The 23,837-nt window shown below is 40.5% G+C and overlaps 1 long non-coding RNA gene across 2 annotated transcripts; it reads left to right on the top strand.

Moving 5' to 3' along the window:
* Positions 1-8,083: 8,083 nt before the first annotated feature.
* On the top strand, positions 8,084-22,538 carry gjb7 (gap junction protein beta 7). Of its 2 annotated transcripts, XR_010006285.1 has the most exons (3): positions 8,084-8,367; positions 8,724-8,791; positions 20,201-22,538. It is a non-coding gene; the product is annotated as a gap junction protein beta 7 (long non-coding RNA). The 2 variants fall into 2 exon arrangements; XR_010006286.1 differs by lacking the exon at positions 8,724-8,791 and having other exon boundaries at positions 8,085-8,367.
* The last annotated feature ends 1,299 nt before the right edge of the window (positions 22,539-23,837 follow it).

Consider the following 23,837-nt stretch of genomic DNA (forward strand, 5'->3'; position numbering starts at 1 on the left):
ATCCCCGGACCTGATCCCAGATTATCTGCTTGGAACTGGGTTATGAGTCTAAACTGCCAGATTATCTGGGATAAGCAAATAATCTGGGATCAAATCCTGGGATATAGGGCAGTGTAGACCCAGCCTAAGTTACGTTGATGTGAATGAGGATACCATAGGTACACCTGAGCCTGACCTCAATTCTATTGTTGGATATCTCTGTCTAAAACTGGATCCTGAACCAAGGCATTAAACTCTAGGAGTAGTTTCATTCTTGTTGAAGAGAACAATACAGGCTGAGCATCCCTTATCCAGAAATCTGAAATACTCCAAAATCCGTCCACTTGGATGGCTGAGATAGTGATAACTTTGCTTTCAATGTAAACACATTTTGTTTCATGTTCAAAATTACTTAAAATACTGTATAAAATTGCTTTCAGGCAATGTGTACAGTGTGCATACGAAGCATAAATGAATTTCATGTTTAGACTGGAGTTCCATCTCCAAAATATTTCATTATGTATGTAAATGCAAGTACAAGTATTTCAAAATCCCCCAAAAGAAAAACACTGCCATATAATCCAGATTATCAAAGCAGATAATTCACATTATGTGCTTTGAACTGGATTATATGAGTCGACACTGCCAGGTAATCCAGTTCAAAGTTGGATTGTTATATGGCAGTCTAGAAGGGACCTGAAATCCAAAAGACTTCTGAAGTATTTCGGATAGGGAATACTCAACCTGTACAGCGGAGCTCCTGATGGTGCAGTGGGTTAAACCGCTGAGCTACTGAACTTGCTGATGGAAAGGTCAGCAGTTCGAATTTAGGGAATGGAGTGAGCTCCTACTGTTAGCCCCAGCTTCTGCCAACCTAGCAGTTAGAAAACATGCAAATGTGAGTAGATCCATAGGTACTGCTTTGGCGGGAAGGTAACGGCACTCCATGCAGTCATAGCGGCCACATGACCTTGGACAACGCCGACTCTTCGGCTTAGAAATGGAGATGAGCACCAACCCCCAGAGTCGGACATGACTAGACTTAATGTCAGGGGAAAACTTTTACCTAACCTAAACTGTAAAGTGAAAAATGATTCATGTACATATATGCTCTTTCAATATTTTAAGGTGACAGTTGCTTTGATCTTTGTTTGCAAAGGACAAGCAGTTCAATCAATGTGTTTTCATTGATAAAGTGGAAACAGATGGGATTTGTTTCTGATAGGATCTCTAATTAAAATATAAGCATTCATTACAATTGTTTTTTTAATACCACCACCACCACCTGGATCTCAACTTGCATATGTAAAGTTTATATAGCAAAAGTCTTGATAATATAGGCACAACAGGAAAGTAGTCAGTTTTTTTTGTGATGGACCAGATAGATAAGATCAATTGGCTCTATTGAGCAGACAACAGCTATGATAGAGTTACAGCCGGAAGCCCTTTGTTTCTTTTTTGCATTCATGGGTTATCATTGTTTTTTAAATTAAACATGCTATTATCCTGAGCCCACTTACCTAGGATTGAGTTTGAATAAATTCAGCAGTACTTCTGGGTAAACCTGTATGTGGTATAAGGTTACCAGATTTTTCTGACAGCAATATGGCAACACTTTCTGTTGCCCATCCAAATCAAGATTGGCCAATATGTAAGAGATAGGCCTATATAAAACCACTGCAAGAGGAGAATATCAGGTTTAGACTTGATGTAGGATTTACTCATATGCTACTCAATCTTCTGTAAAGCTGAGAGCAGGAACAATAGGTGCTAACTGGAACCACAACAGATGAACACCTTTCTGAGACCATTTTGCTGAGTTTGATCATGGCAAACGCCAGCTTTGTTAACACCAGACCTAGAGTGTGTCGATACCGTAAAATTAATGCAGTTTGAACACTACTTTAACTGCCAGAGTTCAATGCCATGGAATCATAGGAGTTGTCATTTTACAAGGGCCTCCACAGCAAGACATGGTCACAAGCTACTTCCTCCAATGGTGAATCTTAGTGTTTGTTCTTACTGTGTGTCTAACAACACTTTCATAGTCACGCATTGAAACATTAATGTTTTGCTTTGCATCAAAAGATCTTTAGTCTCACTATCAATGTGGTGCTGATATGAGACCACAGAATCATAGAATCATGGTGTTGGAAGAGACCACATGGGCCATCTAGTCCAACCCCCTGCCATGTAGGAAAAGCACAGAGTATCCATGACAGATGGCCATCCAACCTCTGTTTAAAAGCTTCCAAGGGAGGAGCTTCTGCTACACACCGAGGCAGAGAGTTCTACTGGTGAGTAGCTCTTACAGTCAGGAAGTTCTTCCTAATGTTCAGATAGAGACTCCTTTCCTGTAATTTGAACCCATTACTCCGAGTCCTAGTTTCCAGAACAGCAGAAAACAAGCCTGCTCCCACTTTCTTATGACATCCTTTCACATATTTATTTATACATGGCTATCATGTCTCCTCTTAACCTTCTCTTCTGCAGGCTAAACATACCCAGCTCTTTAAGACTCTCCTCATAGGGCATGTCTTCAGACCTTTGATCATTTTAGTTGCCTTCCTCTGCACACCTTCCAGCTTGTCAATATCTCTCTTGAATTGTGGTGCCCAGAATTGGACACAGTATTCCAGGTGAGGTCTAACCAAAGCAGAATGCAAAGGCTTGACTTCCCTTGATCTAGACACTAGACTCCTAATGCAGCCCAAAATTCCATTGGCTTTTCAGTTGCTGCATTACACGTTCAACTTGTTGTCCATGAAGTCTCTAAGATCTTTCTGTGAGTCAAAGGCCAAAACACCTGGGGATCCACAGGTTGAGAACCACTGATCTAAGTCATTAATAAAGATATTGAATAGTAATAGTACTGGGCCCAGGACCGAACCCTGCGGCACTCCACTAGTCACTTCTTTCCAGGATGAAGAGGAACCATTTGTGAGCACCTTCTGAGTTCAGTCGTTTAACCAATTACAGATCCACCTGGCAGTAGCATTGTCTAGATTGTTTGCAAGAAGGTCATGGGGTACCTTGTCGAAGGCCTTACTGAAATCAAGATACCCTACATCCACAGCATTCCCTGCATTTACCAAGCTTGTAATTATCGAAAAAGAGGAAAGATTAGTCTGGCATGATTTGTTTTTGAGAAGTCCATGTTGACTTTTAGTAATCACAGCCTTCCTGTCTAAGTGATTGCAGACTGCTTCCTTAATGATCTGCTCCAGAATTTTTCCTGTTATTGATGTCAGGCTGACTGTATGATAATTGTGTGGGTCCTCTTTTTCCCCTTTTGAAGATAGGAACAACATCTGCCCTCCTCCAGTCTTCTGGGACTTCTCTTGTTCTCCAAGAATTTTCAAAGATGGTTCTGAAATGACTTCTGCTAGTTCCTTTAATACTCTTGGATGTAGTTCATCTAGCCCTGGAGATGTGAATTCATTTAGAATAGCCAGGTATTCCTGCTTCTTTACCTATTACCTCATCTGCTCCATATTGCTCAGGTTGAACACCAGTCTCTTTGGGAGAAGACTGAGGCAAAAGAGGTGTTGAGCAGCTCTGCCTTTTCCCTATCCCGTTAGCATTTCACCACCTTCTCCACACAGACATCCTACCATTTCCTTTTTCTTCCTTTTTCTACCGACATAACCAAAGAACCTTTAAAAAAATGGTTTTAATCTTTTTGACAAGCATGAGCTCATTTTACGCCATAGTCTTGCAAACCTTTTCCCTACATATGTTGACTATTTGTTGGAATTCCTCTTTGGTGATTCCCCGCTTTTCCGTTTCTGGCGCATGTCTCTTTTAAACTGTAGCTCAGCTAAAAGTTCTTTGGACATCCATTCAGGTTATTTTACACTTCTCCTATTTTTTCTCCTTGTTGGCACTGTTTGCAAATGTGCCTTCAGTATCTCACTTTTAAGAAACTCCCATCTATCATTATCTCCCTTTTCTTTCAGTATTCCTGTCCATAGAATCACACTCAGTATTTCCTTAAATTTCCTGAAGTCAGCTCTCCTAAAGTCTGAAATGCATATTTGACTTCTCTTAGTTCCCCCTTTCTTTGTATCACAAACTCCAGGAGAATATGGTCACTCCCACCTAAGGATACCACCACTTCTGCTCCATTGACCAGATCCTTAGTGATGGTTAGGATCAGATCCCCTTGTTGCCTCTTCTATCTTCTGGATAATAAAATTTTCTGCAAGGCAAGTGAGGAATTTGTTGAACTTTGTACTCTTGGCAAGGTTTGTTTTCCAACAAATGTCAGAGGAGATGAAATCACCCATTACTACTATACATCTCAGTGGTTCTCAACCTGTGGGTCCCCAGATGTTTTGGCCTTCAACTCCCAGAAATCTTAACAGCTGATAAAGCCCACAGCTGGCTGGGATTTCTGGGAGTTGTAAGCCAAAACACCTGGGGACCCACAGGTTGAGAAACACTGAGATATCTTCTTTCTGCATGTTGGTCATCTGGTCAAGACTTCATCCCCCAAATATCCAGAATTGCAAAAAAAAATATATATCTACATGGTTGATTGAAATAGTGACACCTTGTAAATAAACTTTTGTGTCATGCACAAACTTATTTAAAAATATTATGTATAAATGAACTTCAGGCTAAGGTGTACATGAAGCATACATGAATTTTATTTTAGATTTGTACATATATGGAAATACAGGTATTCCAAAATCCAAAAAAATCCCAAACACTTCTGGTGCCCAGCATTTCAGATAAATGATACTCAGTTAACAGTGTTAGATTAATGTGGGATCCTACAGACCTTACTCAGCAACAACTGACAGCTGAAGACATAAACACTATCAAGCATAAATATGGATGAATAGGCAAAGATTTTCATACATTCATTCACTTGTAAAAGAAATAGTTGGTGCATGTCTGGGCTGATGGAAGTATACGTATACCCCCAAGGAGGACGTTCCTGTGATCACAATTACAAGTACATTTATATACTTATTTTATGTTATGTGGCTTTGTATTCTGCTTTTTCTTAACAACCCTGGCATCTAATGATTTTATCCAATTTGAACATATGCATGGTTTTAACTACTTTGAATATATAGTCTAAAATATTTGGATCATAAATTATATTTTTATATACATTTTAATATTTTTCTTAAACACAGATTTTTATTTTTACCTCTCTGAAATTTTTGCCTGGGAAATGAATCAATAATCAATCAATTGATTGATTATGTTAATAGATTCTCACTGGGCAGAAGAAAGGAAAAACACAGGAGGGCTGTGAACAGAAGATTAGCTCATTTGGTCCTCTGGCAAACGTCCACGAATGAGTCAGTTTGATTACACAGTAAATATCTTGTCCAGAAGCACCCTTTCATAGGAAGCTGCTTTGCAAGACAAACAGGGAATAAGCAAAGCAATACAGTCCAATGATTTAAGCTGTCTAGTTCAGTATTGTTGAGAATGATTAACAGTCATTTTGTCAACTAGAGTTTCAATTTTTCTTCATCTTACAGGAAGAACCCAACAACTGAAAATGGAAAAGATCTCAACGATTGAAACAGATACATCACTGTGCTGCACCACCTTCCTTTGCGCACTCAAAGTAAATGACACACCAGCTGGGAGGATTGTTTACACAATTGTGGTTCTTTGCATGTACTCTTTCTTTATGAATTCTCATATTTCTTTCCTTGGTGCATCATGAAAAGATACACACACCAAAAGCAGCATTGGGAAAACTATGAAAAGCAGTAGAGAAATATTTTATTCACTTATAGAAATAAATTAGAAGTAGGCTCTGAGATGGATACTTTTTATTATTAGCCCTGTACATTTGTAACATGTGTATTCATATTTATTTATTGGTTTAGGGGCCAATTCCTTTTAATGGAGCATTTTGTTTTCTGACACCCGTACGTCACGGGAAGATATGAGTCTAGGCACCAAACAAGGGATGGAGATGGGCCCGAGAACTGATTATGCCCTGACATACAGAGCAGTATCCACATAATTTGTCCATCCCCTGCAGTGCAGCTGCACTGTAGTTTGGCACTACTTTAATTGCCATGGCAATGCTATGGAATCATGGGAACTGTAGTCTTGCAAGATGCTTGACATTCTTTGCCACAGAGTGCTGGTACCTTGCCAAACTACGACTTCCAGGATTCCACAGTCTTAGAGAGTTTTGTCCATTCTGGAAGAAAACTACTCTTTCCACCATGGGGTTGCTTCTGGCTTTTTTGAACGCCGGGAAGAGAAATGGCAGCAGTGCTCAGGGCAACTGTCCTGCTGTGTTGGCCTTGGTGCTTTCCCTAATCAGAGAAATGATTCTCAAGTTATTCACAGATCATCTGTAATTTTGCCCCCAAAACCTACATTGACATATACATGAGACTGACTTATACATGAGTATATGCAGTAAATTAAACATGTAAACAAAACATTCAATGTTAAATCCTCCTTTGTAGTCCTCCTCCTCCTTCTGTCTCCTTTTTTTTACCACAGCCACCCACACACATCTGCTATGATGGAATAGCAACTCCATGATTTGTTTGCTTGGTTGCATACTGCAAGTTGCTTCTGGTGTGAAAGAATCAGCCATCTACAAAGACATTGCTCAGGGGATTCCTGGATGTGTTACTATCCTGCGGGGAAGCTTCTCTCATGTCCACAGTGGATGTGGCTCTTAATGAGACATACCACATTATCACAGGATGCCTATGCCCAACACTGCTTGAGAAGTTATACTATTTGGCCGGTATTGCATCACCTGATATTCGCTGGGAAGTAGCAGCTAGCAATGAAAGGACAAATGCATTGACATCTCCGGCCCATCCTCTGTTTGGATATCAGCCAGCAAAATCAAGAAATAGCTTTCTAAGATCTACAGAGATACTAGCAGGAACACCTCAGCAAGTGAGAGTCCAAAAGTGGCAGGCTAAAACTTGGAACCTCAAACCATGGCTGATACCAGATGAGAAACTCCCTCCTAGGTACACAGAAGACTGGGTGACTTTGAAGGCACTGAAGAGATTGCGCTCTGGTATCATGAGATGCAGAGCTAGTCTTAAGAAATAGGGCTACAAAGTGGAATCCACAACATGCGAGTGTGTAGAAGGGCAAACCACAGACCACCTACTACAATGCAGTCTGAGCTCTGCCACATGCACAATGGAGGACCTTCTCACCGTGACACCAGAGGCACTTGAAGTGGCCAGCTTTTGGTCAAAGGAAATCTAGCATAATGCCAAGTTTTTAACTTGGTTTGTGGTGTTTTATCTATTATAGCTGTGTTCTCAATTTGCTTCTCACACAATAAATAAATAAGGTCCATGATTTTTTAATGCTTGTACTAAGATTCCTCTGTGTGGAAGACCCTCCAAAGAAACTTCATTGCTGACTAGGAGCTGGAGGCCAAGCCACACCCACTGTCTTCTGTGCCACAGAGCCTTTCGAAATGCAAGATACTCCACTTAGGCAGAAAAAATGAAATGCAAAGATCCAGAATAGGGGGGGGGGGGGCTTGGCTTGACAGCAGTACGGGTGGAAAGGATCTTGGAGTCCTCGTGGACAACAAGTTAAACATGAGCCAACAATGTGATGCAGTGGCTAAAAAAGCCTGGAGAACAAGCCCTATGAGGAGCAGCTTAAAGAGCTGGGAATGTTTAGCCTGCAGAAAAGAAGGCTGAGAGGAGACATGAAGAGGCCCATGTATAAATATGTGAGGGGATGTCATAGGGAGGAGGGAGCAAGCTTGTTTTCTGCTGCCCCGGAGACTAGGACACGGAACAATGGCTTTAAACTACAGAAAAGGAGATTCCACCTGAACATCAGGAAGAACTTCCTCACTGTGAGAGCTGTTCTGTAGAGGCACTCTCTGCCCCAGAGTGTGGTGGAGGTTCCTTCTTTGAAGGCTTTTAAGCAGAGGCTGGATGGCCATCTGTCAGGGGTGCTTTGAATGTGTTTTTCCTGCTCATTGGCAGGGGGTTGGACTTAATGGCCCATGAGGTCTCTTCCAACTCTAGGATTCTATGATTCCCCTTTGCTGGAAGAACTTCCAAACAATGTTCCAGGGCTGGAAAGCCCAAGCATATTTGTTCTGCTATTTAAAATACAGAAGTTCAGCAGCAATGTGTCTGTTGCTTGGGACTTTTGCTTTGAGTTTCTGTTTTCTCTGACACTCTGGAGAACAGGAGACATGTGGTGTGCCTCATTTGAATAGTATGCTAAAAGAAATGATCAGGTTACACCTGTTTAGGTTACACTGCCTAGGGAACCGTTGGAGTCACTTTCCGAGACCTGAAGCTGTAAAACTCCCTTTCTGAGAAGACAAAACATTACTTTTTAATGATACCAGAAACCCGCTGTGCTCTCTGACAACCACTTGCTGTTATACAGGTACGTCTGTTTCCCACTTAATCTTAAACAACATGTAAATGCCTTTTTTATTAAACAGCATGACAGTGAAATTGCCTTTTGGATTCTAAGTACTTCAAATTCAACAAAAATAGCCTTGTTAGAAAATGAATAAATTGTCAGGAAATAGCAGTGAAGAGGGTTGGCTGAAGAAAGAGGCAAAAGCCTCGCCATACTGGAGGGTAAAATCCACCTGACTTTGATAGTTGGTTGATGTGGGACTTTCAGATGAATCTCCAACCCAACATTATCTGCTACAATATTTTTCCTATGACAGTTACTTTAAAACTTTTAAAATATTCATGCCACAGTAACATTTGTTCATCTGTTATTTTTAGCATCCTCACATATCCCACCAAAAGAGCGTTTGGAGTGAACTAGATAACATGGAGAAGGTGCAACAATGGTAATATATATTTCTGGGTGTAAAAATGTGCACATTTGTAAAAGGTGCATGTATTGAGGAGGATAGCCAACTGGATTTAGTATGTCCACAATTGTCACCCAGTGGTTCACTCAAAGAGCTTGTCAAAATTAGCTTTTTGGACCACAAGTCTCAACATCCCACAGTCAGAAGATTCTGAAAGTCAAGAGTCCACATAAAGGAATTTCTAAAGTTGACCACTAATAAACCATATCTATATTGCCAATAACTTTAGGATGATTCACTATGTCAGTCATTAGATGGAGGAACAGAAGGAAAGTGAAAGAAATGTAAGTAGAAATAAAAAGTATAGAGACAGAAAGATGAAAGAGAGAGAAAAAGGAGTGCAAGTGTTAAAATGAGATCGAAGATAAATGGTTTGAAATGGGTTCCATGTTTAATACCCTGGGAAGGTATCTTTTTTGCCTTTCATTGCAAGTTAGAAGGGAACACTATGAAGGTACAGATTCTCTAATGAATAGTGGATTGCTGTGAGATTTCCGGGCTGTAGGGTCATGTTACAGAAGCATTCTCTCCTGAAATTTCACCCACATCTATGGCAGGTATCCTCAGAGGTTGTAAGGTATATTGGAAACTAAGCAAGGGAGATTTCTATATCTGTGGAAGGTCCAGGGTGGGAGAAAGAACTCTTGTCTGTTTGAGGCAAGTGGGAATGTTGTAATTAATCACATTGATTAACATTTAATGGTCTTGCAGCTCCAGGCCTGGCTAATTCCTGCCTGGGGGGATCCTTTGTTGGGAGTTATTAGCTGGCCCTGATTGTTTCATGTCTGGAATTCCCCTGTTTTCAGAGTGTTGTTCTTTATTGTCCTGATTTTAGAATTTTTTAATACTGGTAGCCAGATTTTATTCATTTTCATGGTTTCCTCCTTTCTGTTGAAATTGTCCACATGCTTGTGGATTTCAGTGGCTTCTCTGTGACATGGTGGTTGTTAGAGTGGTCCAGTATTTCTGTGTTCTCAAATAACATCTGTGTCCAGCTTGGTCCATCAAGTGCTCTGCTATGGCTGATTTCTCTAGTTGATTTAGTCTGCAGTGCCTTTCATGTTCCTTGGTTCGTATCTGGGCAAGGCTGCGTTTTGTGGTCCCTATGTAGACTTGCCCACAGCTGCATGGTATACGGTAGACTCCTCCAAAGCTGAGAGGATCCCTCTTGTTCTTTGCTAAATGTAGCATTTGTTGGATTTTCTCAGTGGGTCTGTAGATAGTTTGTAGGTTGTGTTTCTTTATCAGCTTGCCTATGCGGTCAGTGGTTCCCTTGATGTATGGTAAGAACACTTTTCCTCTGGGTGGATCTTTGTTTTTACTCTCCTGGCTTACTCTTGGCCTTGCAGATCTAATGAATATATTGTAGTAGGAGAAGCTGCATCTGGTAAATATCCATCTATCTATCTACCTATCTACCTATCTATCTATCTATCTATCTATCTATCTATCTATCTATCTATCTATCTATCTATCTATCTATCTATCTCTATCCATCCATCCATCCATCCATCCATCCATCCATCCATCAACACACACATGTATAGGTTTAGACTCCTTCAAACAAATGGGAATTCACAGAGCTTGTTAAAGATAATGGGGGTAAAAGTTGCCATTTGTGTCAGACAAGATTTGCATTAGAGCTGTGCTATTACCAAGAGTTTTCAATACATTTTCAAGGAGGGCACGTTATGAACGGTTGGTTGCTACAACACTGCTGAGTATAATTGAAGCTGGAAAAATATCCCCTCTGAAAACTCTCATTCAGTGAAAACCTGGCATGGAGTGGGTGAAGAGCTGGGTATACGTGGGCAAGGTTTATAGGGAGAAACATTACACAGACATTTCTAGGAAGGTAGCTATGTTAGTCTGCCATTGCAAAAACAACAGCCTAAAGCTAGAGATGAAGAGATTTCATTTGGGCATAGGTTTTTTTTAATGAATTCAGTCCATTTTGTCATATGCAATCTGATGAAGTGTGCTGGCGTTCATGAGAGCATATGCCTAATAAGATCCCATAATCAGAATTCTTACACATTTCCCCATTTTAGAAACTGCAGCTCAGTGTATTTTTAGCTTTCTTTAAAAGGGCACTTTGTGTCCCTGTTGCACTTCCCCAAGCCTTTCAACAGCATGGCAGCATAGCACACAGAGCAGCAGCCACTCCCTTGATTGTAAAGTTGTTATTTTATGCGCCTCATTACACTAGAGCATGAATCCACTTTAAATCTGGTTTCTGCCTCCTGCAGAATTCTGGGGTTTGTAGTTTGGTGAAGCCCAGAACCTGTTTCGCTGAGCCGTTAAAAGCCCCCTCCCTAAAGTGGATTTAAAGTGGATCCAAGCTCTAATGTGATGAGGTCCTAAGACATAAAAAGACTTACGATGTGCATGTCCAGGTATACTCAATGGCAAACTTCTCTATCCATAAAGTGTAATGCAGCCTTTTCACCAATCCCTGCTAAATTTACACTTCTAACGTGATCATAGAATCATAGAATAGTAGAGTTGGAAGAGACCTCATGGGTCATCCAGGCCAACCCTCTGGCAAGAAGCAGGAAATCGCATTCAAAGCACCCCCGACAGATGGCCATCCAGCCTCTGCATAAAAGCCTCCAAAGAAGGAGATGACACTTTTTGTGTGTGTGTCAGGAGCAACTTGAGAAACTGCAAGTTGCTTCTGGTGTGAGAGGATTGGCCATCTGCAAGGACGTTGTCCAGGGGGATGCCCGGATGTTTAATGTTTTACCATCCTGTGGAAGGCTTCTTTCGTGTCCCTCTATGGGAAGCTGGAACTGACAGACGGGAGCTCACCCCACTCCCCGGATGCAAACCGCCGACCTTTCAGTCAGCAGTCCTGCCGGCACAAGGGTTTAGCTCATTGCGCCACCGGGGGCTCCACTTGATGGCACTGACAAAAGCCCCTAAGAAGGTTTGTTGCTCAGTTTTGCCCCACACGCTGATATTTTCTAATTTTCCTCTTATTTTAGTTTTCAAATAAATAAATAAATAAATAAATTCTAGACTGGCCTGGACAACAGGGAACAAGTTTCTCCTTTATATTTCCAAGCACAATGGAAGTAATACAGAATCCCTTCCAGGCACCAAACTGGGCCAGGTTTCAGCAGGTGGAAGAGGGCAAATGGCCACGTTTGTGCATGGCTTTGGCATTTTAATGTGTTTTAAGGGGACAGGGAAGGAAGTAATCTGAAAATTGCACTAAAAAATTATATGGGCTTTGATAAGACTGGTGTGGGCTATCCCAGGCCCTGCAAACTACAGCTTGAAATAGGCTTTTAAAGAGAACAATGTCATAGCATTTATTATTACTAGTATTTTTAGACTCTGAGCTTAATGATCTTAACTATCTCCCCTCTTCAAATGGTATTATATATTTCTAACTGGATATGAAAGTGCAGTAATCTTATCCACTGCTTTTTAAACTGTGAGTAACAACCTCAAATGGAGTCCCTTTAACTCAGTGTTGGGGTCACCAAAGCCCATTAACAGTAAAAGGTTTCTGAATCCCACCCAGTTACACGAGTTTACAGTGGACTCTGCAGAAAATGCTTTCGCTGTACTCCTCAAAAAGGAAAATTAGCCTGCCTAGCAAATCTTGCAAATTCCGATTTATTATCAGTAACTGTTTGACTTCTATACCTATTTTATATACCTGTATACCTTGGGTGACATTTAAAAACTTGGGCCAAAAGGAATTGCGAGTGCAAAAAGATTAAGAAACCCTGATCTAGTCTGGCTATGTTTTGGGAATCTTTCTAGTCATTCTGCCAAATGCAACCCAGCATCATAGGCTTTCCAGTAAGGATTTAGGGGATTCTGGGAGTTGTATCCAAAGAGCAACTCTTCTGAGATCTGTTCCTTATATGAAACAAGGGGACAATTCTGAATTGGGACATGTGTCCATGGAACTGGCAACTGCTTGTTGCTGTCTGGCAAATTTTATTTATTTATTTATTTATTTGTGGTATTTATATACCGCCCTTCTCAACCTCAAAGGGAACTCAGGGCAGTTCACTCTGTTTGATGTAAAACACGAATGTCTGCTCTAGAAGTAGAATGACTAGGTTCTAAGATAGGATTATTTCCAGGAATCCAATCAACCTTGAACAAAAATGTAAGGCACATCCCTGTGACCAGAGTGAGCCAATGTCTTTTTTCATGACACCACGTTCTGCCCTGAAGAGCAGTTCCTCAATCCGCACTTGCCACTTTAGGGAGAAGTCCTGAGATGTTGGAAGGAAGAGGTGAAAATGTTGGCACTTTGAATTTTGGTCAGTTTTGCTGAGGCTTTAAGACAAGTATGTCCTACATGCTTTTTAAAAGTATGCATAACTAGGAGAGCCTGTATTACTTGTAATGTTTAACCTATTGAGTAACCATAAGAAACACGGTTCTTAAGCTTGATTGCATTCTTAAGCTGCTCTTGGTTGGTTAGGTATCCATTCTCCAGTTCACATTGTTTATCGTGTAATAAGTTTCTTTTGTATTCAGGCAAGGGTGCACTTGTGCTTTGGGTTTTATGTCTCTCGCTATTGCAGAGTCATTTTTTTTAATGCTTGGTCGCTCTTTATTATTTATATCACTATGTTTTGATCAAGGAGATGACTGTACTGTGTGTCACTGGCCAGGACTGCCTGTAATGGCATGATGACATGAGTTACTAGTACAGGTTGTGTATCTCTTATCCAAAATGCTTGGGACCAGAAGTGGTTTTTTTTTTTAATATTTTTTGTGTGTGTCAGGAGTGATATGAGAAACTGCAAGTCACTTCTGGAGTGAGAGAATTGGCCGTCTGCAAGGACGTTGCCCAGGGGATGCCCAGATGTTTTGATGTTTTACCATCCTTGTGGGAGGCTTCTCTCATGTCCTATAATAATAATTGAAAAATGTGTATATGCATAGGGAGACATTGTATGATGCAGATGGGACCCCAGTCTAATCATGAAATGCATTTATGTTTCATATACACTTTACACACATAGTCTAAATATAGTTTTATACAATGTATTTTTAAAATAATGTGTCCATGGAACCAACTGAAAGCAAAGGTGACACTACTTTAACTGCCATGGCTTGATGCTATGGAATCATGAGAGTTTTAGTTTGGTGAGGCACCAGCACTCTTTGGCAGAGAAGGCTAAAGACCTTATAAAATGACAAGGGTGTCAAACCGCATGTATTCTACAGTGTAGATGCACCCAGGAAGGAAGTAACAAACCATCTTTGAACTATTCTTGCCAGAAGAAATGTGACAGATTCCTTTAAGGTCACCAAAAGTTAGAAATTACTTGAATACACACCACAAGAATAAGTGATTCAGTGCTTCAAACTAAATGGAAATTTTGAGCAGAGTGGAACAGGGTTGTGTCTTGGAGCTATCAGTCCTCAACATTTCTATCAATTATTCAAATAATGAGGTAGAGGAAATCCATATCAAGTTGCAGATGATACAAAACTGGAAAGGATAGTGAATATATTGAAAGTTAGGAACAGAACTGAAAAATGGCCTTGATAAACTAGAAAATGGGGTGAAACTAAAGGAATGAAATTCAACAATCGGCTCTTCTACGTTTACCTAAAACCCTGGAGGAAGCAGGTTAAAATAACCCACTTCCTCTTGGGTTTAATTCTCCCACAGCCTCGGATTTTCCCTCGGGAAGTGGAAAGCCGCCCCCCCCATCCTCCCTCCACCCCCCCCCCCCCAAAACTTACCGAATGAGCCTGTTGGCAGCACAGAGCCCTCCATAGAGTACTCTTGACCCTTGAAAATGATGCATCAGGAGGTGGGGGGAGGCTTCTTACCCACACCACCTCCGGACAAATTCTTTTCAAGCATCAAGAGGACTCTGCAGAGAGCCTTGCAGGGGAATGGGGGCCCTCTCGCGTTTTGAGGATCTAGAAGTCTGAAGAACCAGGATGGCTATGGGGATTGACTCCCGGGACTGCAGAAGTAGTCTTGGGAATCAATCTCCAAAGGGCCCACATCTGGAAAGATTGGAACCTTAGGTTAAGGCAGACATGGGCAAACAGAAGGCTGTTAGGAATTGTGGGAGTTGGAGTCCAAAACACCTGGAGGACTGAAGTTTGCCCATGCCTATCTTAAGGTCAGAATCTTTCCAGGTGTTTAATTAATGCGGAGTAAACTGGGAAAATCCAGTTTTCTCCTCATTAATTCAGTTTTACCTGAGGCATTGTTTGGACACCTCAGATAAAAGCAAGATAAGTCCTGCATTTTGGGCCTGTCTGGAAGGGCCCAAAGGCATGTACAACGTGCTTCTTTTAGGCTTATGGAGGATTTTTGACTTAGCTGTAGTACATGTGAGAAAGAGCTTAGGATTACTGTTGATCATAAAGTTTATAACCCAATAGTGTGATGCTGCATCAAAGAGGGAAAATACCGTATATACTCGAGTATAAGCCGACCCGAATATAAGCCAAGGCACCTAATTTTACCACAAAAACTGGGAAAACTTATTGACTCGAGTATAAGACAAGGGTGAATAGAAGGGTCTGGAGAAGAACCTGCTCGGGATGTTCGAGCTGGTGCTTCTGCATTGGGGAGGTCAGGGTAGACTCAATGGCTTATGAGGGTCCTTCCATCTCTAGGAATTCTTTAATTCTACCCTATCCTAACCTACTAGCAATGAATTTGACTAACTGTGCCACTTCGCTAACTTTCCCAAGTACAGTAGAGTCTCACTTATCCAAGCCTCGCTTATCCAAGTTTCTGGATTATCCAAGCCATTTTTGTAGTCAATGTTTTCAGTATATCGTGATATTTTGATGCTAATTCGTAAATACAGTAATTGCAACATAACATTACTGCATATTGAACTGTGTTTTCTGTCAAATTTGTTGTAAAACATGATGTTTTGGTGCTTAATTTGTAAAATTGTAAAATCATCACTTAATTTGATGTTTAATAGGCTTTTCCTTAATTCCTTCTTATTATCCAAGATATTCGCTTATCCAAGGTTCTGCCGGCCCATTTAGCTTGGATAAGTGAGACTCTACTGTAGCTTGGTTCCTGTCTATCTAGTTATACCGACTGCTAAATAGGAGCCCCCAGTGGTGCAGCAGATTTAACTTCTGAGCTGCTGAACTTGCACATCGGTGGTTCGAATCTGGGGAGTGGGGTGAGCTCCCACTGTTAGCCCCAGCTTCTGCTAACCGGTGGGAAGGTAACGGCGCTCCATGCAGTGATTCTGGCCACATGACCTTGGAGGTGTCTACGGACAACGCAGACTCTTTGGCTTAGAAATGTAGATGAGCACAAACCTCCAGAGTCAGACACATGTCAGGGGAAAACCTTTACATTTACCTTAATTGATAAATGAAAAATGGAGGGATTTGCAGAAGAGGCTCAAAAACTCATATTCTTATCTTTAAGGTTTTTCTTCTGATCCCAGAAACTCAGAACTGTTTGGGTAGATACAGTTGTGGACGAAGGGGATCAATTTGTTTTCAGAAATTATTTTAAAACACAGAAGTAGGTCTGCTGCCTGGATGTGCTTCTGGATTCAAGCTCTGGGATCTCAGGTTTCAACAATGGCCAAAAAGGAGTGTGTTTGCACAGTTAAAAGTGTGTGTGCCAGTTGTGCCCATTCCTTGAAATGTCAGTTCTAGCCTCAGTGACACAGGCCTTAGTTACATCGCAGTTGGATTACTGTAACACACATTTTGAGGAGTCTTTAGAAACTTCAACTGGTCCAAAGAGCTGTGGACAGTTTGGTGCTATTCCTTTGGTGTCAGAGCTTCACTGGCTGCCAGACTGATTCTGACAATACAAAGTGCTGGTTTTGACCCATAAAACCCCTTACAGCTTAAATCCAGGTTATTTGAAGGACTATAGTCTCGCTTATGAATGAACCCCTACTTTGAGATCTGCTCAGGAGGTCTTTCTCTCTGATCCATCACCTTCACACATACATCTGGTGAGAACACAGAAGAAGTGGCTGCCCCACTGAAAAGGTAGACAGACACCTTCCTTTTTTCTGTTTCACAGGACCTTTGACAAGTGACTGTATATGTCCCATCTCATCCAAACAATATGCTTGATCCAGCTAGTTTTGGGCTGGGGTGTGTCTCTAGCCCCAGCAACATTGCCATATAACCCAGTTTGAAACTACATTATATGGTCAGTGTAGACTTATACGATATAGTTTAACTGCATTGAACTGCATTATGAATCTACACTGACCATATAATGAAGCTTGAAACTGCATTATATGACAGTGTAGATGAGGCCTGTGTGTCTAATGACATACTGTATGTTGCAAATTTTTGTTAAATCTTGTTTTAATTTTTGTATCCTGTGCAGTTTTAGCAATGTATTTTTTTAAACTTGTAAGCGCCTTTGAGTCCTGAAACAAGAGAAAAAAATGGGATTGAAATAACCATCAGAACAAATGCAATTAAGGCCAAGATCAAAAAATCAGCTGATGACCCAAAATGCAGACTGTGCAAAGAAGCTGACGAAACCATTGATCATATCCTCAGCTGCTGTAAGAAAATTGCACAGACAGACTACAAACAGAGGCACAACTATGTGGCCCAAATGATTCATTGGAACTTATGCCTCAAGTACCACCTTCCTGCAGTAAAGAACTGGTGGGATCACAAACCTGCAAAAGTATTGGAGAATGAGCACGCAAAGATACTGTGGGACTTCCGAATCCAGCCTGACAAAGTTCTGGAACACAACACACCAGACATCACAGTTGTGGAAAAGAAAAAGGTTTGGATCATTGATGTTGCCATCCCAGGTGACAGTCGCATTGACGAAAAACAACAGGAAAAACTCAGCCGCTATCAGGACCTCAAGATTAAACTTCAAAAACTCTGGCAGAAACAAGTGCAGGTGGTCCCGGTGATGATGGGCACACTGGGTGCCGTGCCAAAAGATCTCAGCTGGCATTTGGAAACAATAGACATTGACAAAATTACAATCTGCCAACTGCAAAAGGCCACCCTACTGGGATCTGCACACATCATCCGAAAATACATCACACAGTCCTAGACACTTGGGAAGTATTCGACTTGTGATTTTGTGATACGAAATCCAGCATATCTATCTTGTTTGCTGTGTCACAATAAAATAATAATAATAATTGCAAATATAATAGTTCTACCTTATCTTAGTGAAACACACAGTTAAAAGGCTAATAATATTAATATTAATATTAATAATAATAATAACAACAACTACTTTATTTGTATCCCGTCCTATCTCCACAATGGGGACTCAGGGCGGTTAACAGCATACAGCAGCAAATATTCATTAATCTAAGATAATTTAGAAATGAAGGGCGGATTGCGATGTGTACCTCTTAATTCATGATTCTAGGAGACTATATATAGAAACTGTAGCAGAAAAAGATACAGTATTTTATTGTGATACAGGAATAATGGCGTGTGAAAAAAAAATCCATAATAGGCTATACTTCAAAGGAAAGAGCAGGCAAAACTTTGCCTAAGAAACCCCTATGACATTCATAAAATCTTTGGAAGTTGACTAGTGACTTGAAGGCGCGCACACACACACGCATTTAGCAAGGAGATACTGCCACCTAACAACAGAAAGGTAGAACTGAAACTGGCTTACTTTGCAGGCTTCAATATATACAGTCAGGTGGCAATCTAATGAGTTGAATGGCATTTACTACAAGTAAATTCTGTATTGGATTAGAATCTCAGGAAGCAACTGGGAGTCTATGGAAATGTTATACTCGATGACGGAGATGTTTCCATATAATATAGATTCGATTTCAATTGTATTCTAGAAAATAATTTTACTAAATACATTGGAATCTTTCAATCTGTACTCATTACATGGAATCATGGAGTTAGAAGAGACCACATGGGCCATGTAGTCCAATTCCCTGCCATGCAGGAAAAGCACAATGAAAGCTCCATCGACAGATAGCCATTCAGCCTCTGTTTAAAAACCTCCAATGAAGGAGCTTCCACAAGACCCGAAGGCAGCGAGTTCCACTGCTGAACAGCTCTCACAGTTAGGAAGTTATTCCTCATGTTCAAGTGGAATCTCCTTTCTGTAATTTGAACCCAGTGAAAAAGGAAGTGATTTAGGGCATTTAAGACATCAGCATGTATTTATTCGGAAGAATTCAGATACCTTGGATGATACATTAATGTATAAATAGTATTTATGATTTTGTTAGTGGAATTGATTGTTTCGGAGGCTGATGGGTTTTCCTTCCTTGGAGGCCTTTAAATAGAGGTTGGATAGACATTTTTAGAAACAAAAAATAGTTTTAATTCTGAATGAAAACCTGAAGCCCCCACCCCTCCAAAAAACAACAACAACCCCTGTCTGTTTCATAAAGGGCTATCTTGTACTTTCTGGTTCACTGGCTCCATCTGAACTCAGCAGAAATGAATTTTTCAGGATTAAATCATCCATGAATATCTTATGAAACAGATCTCTACCTATGCCAGAAGCATCAATGCTATAACATTATAGAAATGGAACGGAATAGCAGTCCAATCAAAGAACTCCATATAACATCCTGGTACTTGTGTTCTACTCCACTTATTTACACCTTGTCATCTTTCTAGAATTCAGATTCAAAGCAGTTTACAAATTAAAATTATTACAGTATAGTTAAAACCACAAAGATCGGACATTATTGATACATTATTAATAGAACTTAAAAAAGAGATACCCTGGACCTGTTCTAAAGGGCTTTATCACCAACCTTTTGAATTGAGCCTACAGGTTATAACCTATTATATACAAACTATCACAAGCATTTTGTTATGAATGCTTTCTTATAGTAAAGAAAAGTTTGTTATCCCTAGTGTCTCGTTAATACCCTTTTGTACCTAATTCTAAGGCCCCTTCTACACTGCCATGTAATCCAGATTATCAAATCAGATAATCCAGATTATCTGCTTTGAACTGGATTATATGAGTCTACACTGCCAGATAATCCAGTTCAAAGCTGATAATCTGGATTTTATTTGGCAGTGCAGAAGGGGGCCTAAGATGACTGGAAGTGCTAAACAGAAAGTTCTGTTATTTTCAGTTTACGAATAGGAAGGCTGATCCATTTTTTAAAAAGCTCAATTTCTCTATTTCTCTATTGAACTGGATTATCTGGCAGTGTAGACTCATGTAATTCAGTTCAAAGCAGGTAATGTGGATTATCTGCTTTGATAATCTGGATTATATGGCAGTGTAGAAGAGGCCTCAGAATTAGGTACAAAGGGTATTAACAAGGTAATCCACTTATGGTAAGATTGATTTGTTCCTTTTTGATCCAGTGAGTAATCTAATTCAGTCTGGATGTTCCCTATTATGTTTTTAAAAGGACATTCTCATGTATCTTATTTGTTTTGTTACAGCCTCTTGTCTCTCCAGAAGTAGAAGAAATGAGCTGGGGATTTCTCCGTGATATTCTAAGTGGGGTGAATAAATATTCAACTGGAATCGGCAGAATTTGGCTGGCTATTGTGTTCATATTCCGCCTCCTTGTCTACGTTGTGGCTGCGGAACACGTCTGGAAGGACGAGCAGAAGGAGTTTGAGTGTAACATTAAGCAACCCGGCTGCGAAAATGTTTGTTTTGATCACTTCTTCCCTGTTTCCCAAGTCAGGCTCTGGGCCTTGCAACTGATTATGGTCTCCACCCCATCCCTTCTTGTCGTTCTCCACGTTGCTTATCGTGAAAATAGGGAAAAGAGACACAGAACAAAGCTCTACAAGGACCCTGGGAGTATGGATGGAGGATTGCTATGCACCTATCTAATCAGCCTCCTTTCCAAAACAGGATTTGAAATTGGTTTCCTCTTTTTGTTTTACAAGCTCTATGGCGGATTCAACGTCCCCCGCCTTGTGAAATGTAACATGAGTCCGTGTCCCAACACTGTTGACTGTTACATATCCAAGCCCACTGAGAAGAAAGTCTTCCTCTATATTGTGGTGGTGACTTCTTGCTTATGCATAGTCTTAAATGTCATTGAATTCAGCTATTTGATTTTCAAATATTCCATCAAATGTTGTTTCAAGAATTATATCAAGAAGGCTCAGGACTCCAAAAGTGAGCACAAGAAGTTGAATTCTACAGATCACAATGGGACAGTCTTGTATTTTGGGAGTGATTTGGACACAGTCTTTGATATCCATGGAACAGAAGTCAATACCCAGCCCAGCAGCCAACGTGAAGAATAAAAGCACATGTTAAAAAGAAAACATGTTGGCGACTTTAAAAATGGGCCCTGAGAAAATACTATGACAGCTCAAGGACTTTAACCTGGAGGTTATTTCCCCCCACAAATGAAATTAATTAAGGTTCAGAATATTAAGGAGCCAGTGTGATGTAGTGGTTTGAGCATTGGAGTAGGACTCTAGAGATGAGGGTTCATCCCCACTCAACCATGGAAACCTACTGAGTGACCTTGGTTAAGGCACATTCTCCCAGCCTCAAAGGAAGGCAAAAGCAACCCCTCCCAACACATCTTGCTGGAAAAACTGTGATAGGGTCACTATACGTTGGAAATGACTTGAAGGCACACAGCATAGTGACCCTCTTCTAAATCAATGTGTAAACATTTGATGCTTATCACAGAAAACATTGAAAAGGCCAGTAATTTAGGCATCTGCTTCCATTTCAAAGAGGTTTTTTTTGTCTTCAAAGACTTAAAAGCCACCCTGTTGAAATTTCCTTTTTCCTCCAGGAATAGGAAGCTGTTGTCTCTGCTGGTGGCCCATTGGCTTTGTCATCATGAGTTGAGGCATTCTCTGTGACACTCAGGGGTCCCCAAATTTTTGCAGTGGAAGCCCCTGCATTCTCCTCTAACTACAAATGTCAGGGGCTCCTGATAAATTCTTCAAGAGAAGTGTATAGTACTGCACATGCAAGCTTTACAAGATGGTAGAAAAAACTACTTCTCTTCCCGAGGGGCATTACTAAAGGGACAGAAGTTCCTACATAACCACCTATCCCCCACCAGTTTGCAGTGGCTAATCCTTTGTGTTTTCCAGATGGAATTAATGGGAAGCTCTTTGAGAAGATGCAGTCATTGACTACCCCCTTGATAATGTTTATTATTAGTACGTATTATATATAACAGAATATTTATAGGGACAAGGGATAAGATCCAGTCTTTTGATTGGTAAGAAAGTGGACAAAAGAATGGGTGTTCAGCCTTTTAGAAATGGGCAGCAGCCCATCTGAAAGAATAGGTGTGGAGGCTACCTGAACCCCCAGTTTTGTTAATGACTTATGAATAGCACAGTTGCAGCCAGGGCAGTTTTTATTAAGGTACACAGTTAAGTTCCTGTTGGATCACTACCGGGTGTGCGTGTTAAGAGGAAAAGGCTCACCCTGATTGATTGCAAACCACAAGTTGAGTACGTAATTAAGATCAATCAGTTTGGGCCACTCTGGGGTATAACCGAGGAGTGTTTGTCCTATGTTTTGGGCTTACTAAATGTTTGCTCCTGGGCTTGCTGAATCCTTGCTACTTGGTATAAGCTCCTGACTTGCAGTTTATCTTCATGTCCAAGTAAGGAACATTGAAAGAGACCTATTTTCTACTGGAAGAATTTCATGAATAAAATCCATGTTCTATATGTAAGTGCAATACTCAGAAGAACTGTGACTGTATTATTGGTTTGTGTTGAAGTTGCTATTTTCTTGAACTCTGCTTATACAAGAGTAAATTTGAGTTTTGCATTCTTCTATTTTGAGTTGCTGGTTTTTGAACAAACAATGGGGCTAATCTTCTGGACCTGCACGCACTGAACCAACTGCAACAGTTTTCACCAAATCTGTTCTCAACGGGGACTGATCCAGCTATCGTTATATAGTCAGCAATGTTTGTGGGGGTGCTTTTGGGAATGTTTGGAAATGGCAACTGGCATAGAAGGCTGCTGGCGTTCCCTAAATGTATATTTTAATTCATCTGCACTGGCCTCCACATTGGTTCTGGGCCCAAATTTCATTTCTCCTTACTATCTTTCAAAGGGTATATGGTTTGGGTCCAAAGCATTTAAAGGAATGTCTCCTTGCATGTGATTCTATTTACTAAGATCTTCAGAGAAGGCTATCTTATCTCCAAGAGCTGTCTGAGGTTTGGTTGTCCTTTCTCAAGTCTTGGATTTCTGTTACACTCACAGGTCTTGTTAAAACCATCTGATTTCAATGTGGTTTTAAAAGTTTGATTAGTCCCTGCCCTCTTCATTTAGATTGCAAAGGTTATCTTCTGTTACAATTTTGTAATTTCTAACAATTGCTGGTTTGTCATTTTTCATTTTCTAGCATTTCATTGGTATTTTTAATTATTTTGATTTTGTTGAGCTGCAGTGAAAAGAGAAGCAGCAAAATTAAAGTAAGAGAAATGTCTCCCACTGGTTTCAAATTGATAGTCAGAACTATGATGGCTTGTTGCTACATCCTGCCAAAGGTAAAGCCAACAAGTCAGATAGTATATACTGTACCTCAGACTTCAGCTCAATATCGCCTCTCTGAGGCCATTAGCTCCAGTTCAGTAAGAAACTCATTTAACTTGAGAATTTTGCCTCTTCCACACCCCCTTCCCCTTCTTACATTTATATTTTGTCTGGCTCATATATAGTATTAAACCAGTTTAGCATTGCTCTCAAAATCTCAGGTTCATGTCTTCCCTTGAGTGGAGGAGATGGTATGGAGAAGACTGGAAGTTTTCTTTTCCATTTTCAGTTGATAGCAGTTGGTTATTATGCAGACACTATGAGTTGGCATTCATTATACGGTAATTCAATAAAAACAGCCAGTTTTGAACTCTGCACAAATGTCATGGCATGTTTCACTAAACAGCTGGAAAGCAACTTTGTGCTTTCCAGCTGTTTGGGACAAGAAGTCCTATCAGACCTACTCCTCATAGGCAATGGCCAGGAATTCTAAGAGTTGCAGTCCAATATCTGGATGGCACCAGATTGTCCATTCCTGAATTAAACCATTAACATTAACTTCATTATAAATTGATATCTAGTCTGCAGA

Source organism: Anolis carolinensis, chromosome 1 (genome assembly GCF_035594765.1).
Source record: "Anolis carolinensis isolate JA03-04 chromosome 1, rAnoCar3.1.pri, whole genome shotgun sequence".
Classification (NCBI taxonomy): domain Eukaryota; kingdom Metazoa; phylum Chordata; class Lepidosauria; order Squamata; family Dactyloidae; genus Anolis; species Anolis carolinensis.